Here is a 7,371-nt window from a genome sequence, read left to right on the forward strand (position 1 = left end):
CCACCAGCTCCATCTGGTACAAAATCTGCAAACTTGTCTTTCACTTTCTGATCTGGCCACCATCATCCATGCTTTTGTAACAAGGCCAGACTACTGCAGTATGCTTTACATGGAGCTGCCCTTGCAAACTGGTAGGAAGCTGCAGCTTGTGCAGAACATGCAGGTGGTTCATGAGAAGCCCATAACTTCAGTACTCCAGAATCTACACTGGCTTCTAGTAGCCAGTAGCCTGGCACAATTCTAGTAGCCTGGCACAATTCAAGATGCTTAACCTATAAAGTTATAAATGGCCTGGATCCTATGTACCCATGGGACTACCCTCCTCCCTTATGTTCTATCAAGATTCTTAAGGTCACCTGAGAACAACCTCCTGCAAGTACCATGTGTGCAACAAGTCTGCTCGACTAAAACACCTGGGAAGTCATTCTCAGTTGTTGCTCCTCAGCTCTGGAACCTCCTCCTCCTTGAGGCTCACAAGAGCTTGAACCTGGCCATCTTTCAGAAGCAGGTGTTCAGCAGTTTAAATTAAGCTTTTGGCATTCCTTAGGGAACTGTTTGATTATTGCTTTATTATTTAATCGGTTGGGGTTTTTTTTTTACTTGTTTGTGTGTGCTATCCTGAGCTTTGGGGGGGGAGGATGATGTAGTAAGAAAAGTTATAATTTAAACACACTCCCTTGTGACAGCTGAAAACTAAGTCCGTGTGATAAAGGTGCTTGCTGAAGGCTCTATGAAGATTAGACCAAGTGTTTTTTCTGTATTTGTTTAGATATTAAGCTGTATGTTGTTGCTAAGAGCCTAATTAAAGTTTAAGATGTAGTAAGGCCTTGTATAAAGTAAGGCCTAGTAAATTTAGCAAAGCCTTGAAGTAGTAAGGCCCTGTGGCATAGTTAAAATTAACATTATCAAAAGGAATGCAAGGCTTGTACTGCTACTGGTCAGTCTAAAGACAACTGAAGTAAAAAGAATCTGAGTGGCTGTAAGTTATCAGTACCGTTCAGAAGCTATAAATTGGCTAAAACATACGGAGATCATTCTGAAGGAAGATACAGCTCTATGAAAAGGATTAGTTAGCTGTTGACCGGGATTAGTGGGCCCATGGATCTCGAGGAGCCCAAGGACTGAATACCAGGGTCCTTCCCAGTACCTCTCAGACAGCGCTGATCGGAGACGCCTGACTTCGCTGAGCTTTGTGGAAAGAGAAACTTGTTGTACATCAGGCATCAGAGGGGACTGCCAATAAGTTGCCGAAGCCAATTACTCTAGTCTGTCATTGTTTGTCTTGTTACTACACGTAGTTATGTTTTTGTTAAGTCAATAAACCTTTCTTACCTTTCTACCCCCAACCATACTCTCAATCCTGAACCCTCCACAGGCGGCTGAGACGCTCCCTAATTTAAAGGAAGTCTGTAATTGGAAGATGGTTCTTAAATAAGAGTTTTCAGAAGTTGCACATTGCTCCATAATTGAGGTTTGTTCTTCTCATTCTTGTATGCCTATAGTTGCTGAACCTAATGACCAGACCTTAGTATCAGAAGCAGTGAATGAGAAATAACTCAAAAGAAACTCAGAGCAAGTAGAACAACACAGACATGTGGAAGGACAAGGGCTTCTAAAAGTGATCTCCCTTCACAGTTATAGCTGTAAGTAAAAGGACAATTAGTCATGGAAATATTACAATCTTCACCTGCCCTTTTTATGCTGGGCAATATAGCAAAGAATAGGAGGGCATTCAGAGAAGGGTCTGAGTGGTACCTTGCAGTCACAGATGCAGCAAAGTGACAAAATCAAAGCATCTCACTTCTTGCATACCGGGGGGAGGGGAAGACCCTACTGGTTTATAATGCTTTTACTTTTGAAAAGGATCAAAATATGAAATTGTGATACTGTCTAAATTTGAGAAGTGCTACATGCCAAAAAGAATGAGATTCCTGAAAGACGTTAATTGATTTTTTTTCTGTGTGGAAAAACAACAGGAGAAACTATGTTATTGAACTAAGAGTGTGTCAAATTCCCCAAAGCACAGCTTTTACTATCTCAAATCTCTGATTAGCTATAGGTTTATTTGTGGCATTGCAGACACTGTATTACAAGAAGAGCTACTGAATGAGGGAGACTTGTCCCTAGAAAAGACCATCCAAATGTGCAGAAGAAACTGTGAAGGCCTAGGACCCAGAACTGACTGCACCAAATGCAGTGAATGTGAAAGAATGTGGCCAGAAAACGTCATATTGCAGGGTGGAGTGTTTCATTGGCAAGAAGGGTAAATAAGTCAGACAGCAAGTGTGGAAGAAAACATGGTCCCAAATGTTGTGCTGCATTTGGAAAGCTCCCTTTTAACAGGAGGAATCATTTTGCCAGCTGCTGCAGATCCCAAACACATACACCTCAAGTGCATACTAGAAAAGAAATTGCTTATAGATATGGTAGACGCAAGAAAAAAAAATCAATGACAGGGACTTGATTTTTCCAGTGGAAGTGCAAGAAACAGTGCATTTATTTAAATTGATTACTGGAACTCAGGTTAATATTTTACCAGAGCATGAATACAAAATATTAAGATGGAGAACAAAAGTGGGTCCAACAAACTTCAAAATAACTGGTTATTAAGTAACAAATATACCAATGAAAGGGAGATGCATCACTAACACCCATTATAATGATAAAGTAGAAAACCCCCTGTTCCTTGTAGACAATAATTTTGGGTCTGGCACCTTGTGAGAAACTACATGTGGTTAAAATGTGTGCTTGGCAGCACAAGAAGACACAACATTTGTGCCTCCTGGTGATCGTCTTGGCCATCACAACCCAAATCTGGACAGTCTTTTTAGGAAGAAACCAACTGTTCCAGAACACAAGAATAACCATAACCTTGTAGAAAGAAATCCACTTACGGATATGAATGCAAATATCATTATTCAGAAAAAAGAATTCGTGGTCTGTAACTGAACATTGTACTACACGCCAAAGCACAGGTTCAAAAGTGCAAGTCAATCAAATCCCAGTATTAGTACTCAAGTCTATCAAGACTTGAAGGGAAAGCTTCCCACCAAACAAATCAGAAACTGGATCTGATACCTTAGTCTGAGAAGAAAGTGAAACCTCCCGAAAAACTCACAGAGCATCTTTACATGCGGGGTGGGGAGACAGTCAGGCCTCTTGGGAGCAGCTCCAATTAAAACACCCACCCACAGTGTCTCATGTATTCAGTGTCCCACACTTCAAGATGGGGGTAGGGATGATGAGCTTTAGTTAAAGTGCCCCGATGCCATTTTGAAACACGAGGATGCTGAATATATGCAACTCTGAGGCTATTGAAGCGTTCTAACTGGAACGCTCCAGCAGACTCAATTAATCAATTACTCGAATCTGTTCTAATGCATTCTAATTAGAACATACCTGAGCAGGCGTCAGGCACATGTGTAGGTGCCCACAGCGACTTGTTAAAAAAACTGCATAAAAGGGCAAATAGGAAAAAGAAGGTGAAAACACACGAGAGTGAAGTGCTAGTAACTTCTTCTATGTATGGGTGTTAACTGATTTTAGTGTTAATTGACTTTTGTATGTATTGTTAAGAGGGAAGATGTAATAATAAAAGTTATAAGTGAAAGATACTCCCTAATTTAGAGCAAACTGATTGTTTAGAGGTGGTCTCCCAGCTAATTAGCTGTTAGGTTCTGCAGAGATTATACACAGCTCTATGATTAAAGTATGTTGTTCTTCTCATTCTCGTATGCTTTATATTTATTGAACCTAGTGACCACTATTTTTACTTATTTGATTTCCATGCCATCTATAAATAAGTAAGCTGCAGCACCTTTTTCAGCCAAATTCTAGATCTGAGACTTAGAAAGAAATTCGTTTTTTCCTTTATGAGACACTGAAGTGACTCACTGGTTTACACACAAACTAATTCATTGAGGCCAAGAAAAACAGTCCATAGCTGTTATATCTCTTTCCTTCTCTAATAACTCAGGTTAGTTCTGCCACAGTTTTGCATAGGTGTTTTTCAAATATAAGATCTGCGGTACTAAGAATACTCTCCAGGTTATAATTATGTGCACAAAGTAACTCAAGCTTTCTATTACCCATCTAGTGACTTTGAGCCAGATCTGAAAACAGTTTGGTTCTGGAATGCCGAGCACTGCACCGCCTGACTTTGAAAGTATGTCCATTAGCACGAACTTACCAAAATCATGATTGTGGCAACTGAACCCCAGCACTGCCTGCAAAATCAATGGCACGGGGGAACTTACTGAAAATAAAATGCTGGCTCCCCAGAGGGAAAGTTAGGCACCTCTCAATGTGCTCCACAAAAAGAACAGCGCAGAGTGGAAAACCACCTAAAGCAAACACCCTGGGCAAGGCATGATTTCAAGCTAGCCAAGAGAATGGTCCCTCACCCCCTCCACCTCACAGGTAACTTGCTCTTCTTTACAGGCATGTTCTTCTTTGCAGAGCTAATAGCCCTGAATGTTCTTAAGATCAGTGCCTATATCCTTCCTTTCAAAAACAAATAATAGCCGCTGCTGCACCCTCCTCCTTTTTAACAAAAGCTTAAAAATTAAAGCACTGGCTCAGGGGCCTGGAGAACTATATCCAGTTCCCTCTTCTGCCTGACTGGATACAACCCCAGATCTCCAAACAGAATGCCCTATGAACCTTGGTTTCCTACAGCCTGCACGACTGCTCTAACCACTGACTGACTAAATAAAAGAGGGAAATCCTCCTCCTCCAGATGTGTTTAAAAGAAAACAGCAGCTGCCCTGGCATTTTGCATGAAATCTGATCCAGTAGAAATACAATAGGCATTTTCAGAGCACAGACACTGGATGAAAGCCCTCGGGAGGCAGAGACAGAGGAATGGCTTCTTTCTATATCCTAAGCAGGCTTAGGCATGGCCCAGCTACTGAGCTGCTCTGCCCTTCAAAGATTTAAGTTTCTGGACTTGTGCAAAGGCAAAAGCTTGGGTGGTTTTAAATAAAAAAGCTGAGGTGATGGCTGACTGGGATGTTTCAGGGTTGAAATTTTGGACTTGGGTGCTTAAATCCTACCTATGTTCCACTTTAGGCCCCCTACGTTACTTTTTCATCTGTTCTTTGACTTGGAAAAAACTGTACTAATTTACATGGAAACCAGAAAAATAAATGTGTATTTAATAAGGTTTTAAGCAAAAGAGAACTTGAATGGAGACTGGGAGTGAAAGCAAATGTTTAGGTTTTTCTATTTAATGGCTGCCTGAATTGATTTAAAGGAACCACTGAGAGGACTTAAGACCCTATCCTGGAGACAGCCCTGGTGCAAATAAATGACTGTTCAGAAGAAACAAAATCAGTTATAACAGCCACTGAATGACTTTGCCTACCGACTTGGCCTGCCCACCATGTCCAGAGGAGGCTTTAGCACTGGGAACATTCTAAGTCCAGTACACTACTGGAAGGGTTGAGGGGCATCTAGGAGGCTGAAGTCCAGTACCCCCATGGCAGTATTCTCCGAAATGCTTCCAGTGCCATGCACGACCCCAGGTAGAAAGACACAGCTATAGAGTCTCAATGTGTGGCTGAGACGATGGTACAGGGAGGAAGGGTTTAGGTTTATTAGGAACTGGGGGACCTTTTGGAATGGGAAGCCTGTACAGAAGGAATGGTCTCCACCGGAACCAAAATGGTACCAAACTGCTGGCGTGGAACATTCAAAAGGTGCAGAGCAGCTTTTCAGCTAAAAAGTGGGAGAAAATTAAATTAAATTAAAAAGTGGGAGAAAGCTGACAGATATAGAAGAGCATGCAGTTCAGATCGACGCACCCTACAAGAGTGAAATGATAAACAACAGGGATAAAAAACAGGGTCAGAGTAGGCAGCGTCAGCACCCCTACCTGCTGCCTAGTCACTTGGCTTGACAGCTGCAGGAGCCCTGTGGTCATGGCAGCTCCTCCACCGCCCGACACAGACGCCCACTGCCCAGGCCTGAACCTCCATGCCTTCTGCCAGCCCAGGAATGTCTCCCAGACCACAGGCCACCCCACTGCCACAGCCAAAGCCAGGGGCTGACCCCCGTACCCCCAGCCAGGCTCGGGCTGGCACCCAGGTAACTGCAGCTGGAGTCTGGAGCACCCCTGGCTCCTGCAGGGGGACAGAGCAGGGCAGAAGCAGTCTTGGTCCAAACTGCTCCTTCCTGGCTCAATTTGCTGCTGTCCCAGGCACATGTATAGACACTGCCCAGGGGTAGTTTACTATGGAACAATTTGCTCTTCAGTTTATTCAGTCACAATAATTGCATGTATAGGTGCACCCACACAGTAATAAATGGCAACTTTAATTATCCTCAAATAGACTGCATCAAATCTAACCCCAAGCTGGGATGCAGAGGTAAATTTTTTGACACAAAACTGTTTTGGGGAGCAATTAAATTATTCTTGACCAAGTCCTAAGTAGTACACAGGATTTAATGCAAAGGGTAAGCATTATTGAACCACTTAGCAATAGTGACCATAATGCAATTAGTTTTGACATTTGTGTAGGAGGGGAGATAAGAAGAATATCTACCACAGTAGCCTTTAACTTTAAAAGATAAACTATACCAACATGAGGAATCTAGTTAGACAAAAGCCAAAGGGGGGCCCTGAGGAGGTGTAGAACTGGCAAGCAGCATGGGAACTGCTTATGAACACCATATTGGAGGCACAAAACAAATCCATACTGCAAGTCAAAAAAAAAATATATATATATAAAGGAACATAGACAAAAAAGAAAATCAGTGTGGTTTAAATGACAGCTGCAGAGGCAATAAACAGAAAAAGGCTTCTTTTGAAAGATGGAAGACAAATCTTAATGAGGAAAATAAAAAAGCACAGACTCTGGCTAATCAAATGTAAAACCATAATAAGAGAGAAATAAATAAGAAACAATTTGAGGAGAAACTTGCTAGTGACATGAAGTAATAAAAAAAATTAAGTGCTGTATTTTCTCAAATCTAAGATAAGGGCTTTTCCCCCATTCAGCATGGGGGTAAACCCCTTGCTTTAGTTTCAAGTATGGGACAGGCAAGCAGCTGCTAGGTTTTGAATGAGGCCAGGGTGTTTCATGTGGCAAGAAGGGAGTGAGTGGAGGGGGAGGAGTGAGAGGAAAGAGTTGCATGGTTCTGGGGGGAGCATGGGAGAAAGGTTGGCAGGGGAAGGGATACACAGAGTGAAGGGAGCACAGGGAAAGGGCAAGGGGAAGGGGAGTGCAGGGAAGGAGGTGCATAGTGCAAAAGGGAGCACAGGGGAAAGGGTGCTGGTGGAAGCATAGGTCAGGAATGCATAGTACAGGGGGGACAATGGAGAAAAAGGGCAGTGAAGTCCTTAAATTGGCATGTAAGGAGTTAAAATAT

Source organism: Gavialis gangeticus, unplaced genomic scaffold (genome assembly GCF_001723915.1).
Source record: "Gavialis gangeticus isolate Ggan-Ray unplaced genomic scaffold, GavGan_comp1, whole genome shotgun sequence".
NCBI lineage: Eukaryota > Metazoa > Chordata > Crocodylia > Gavialidae > Gavialis > Gavialis gangeticus.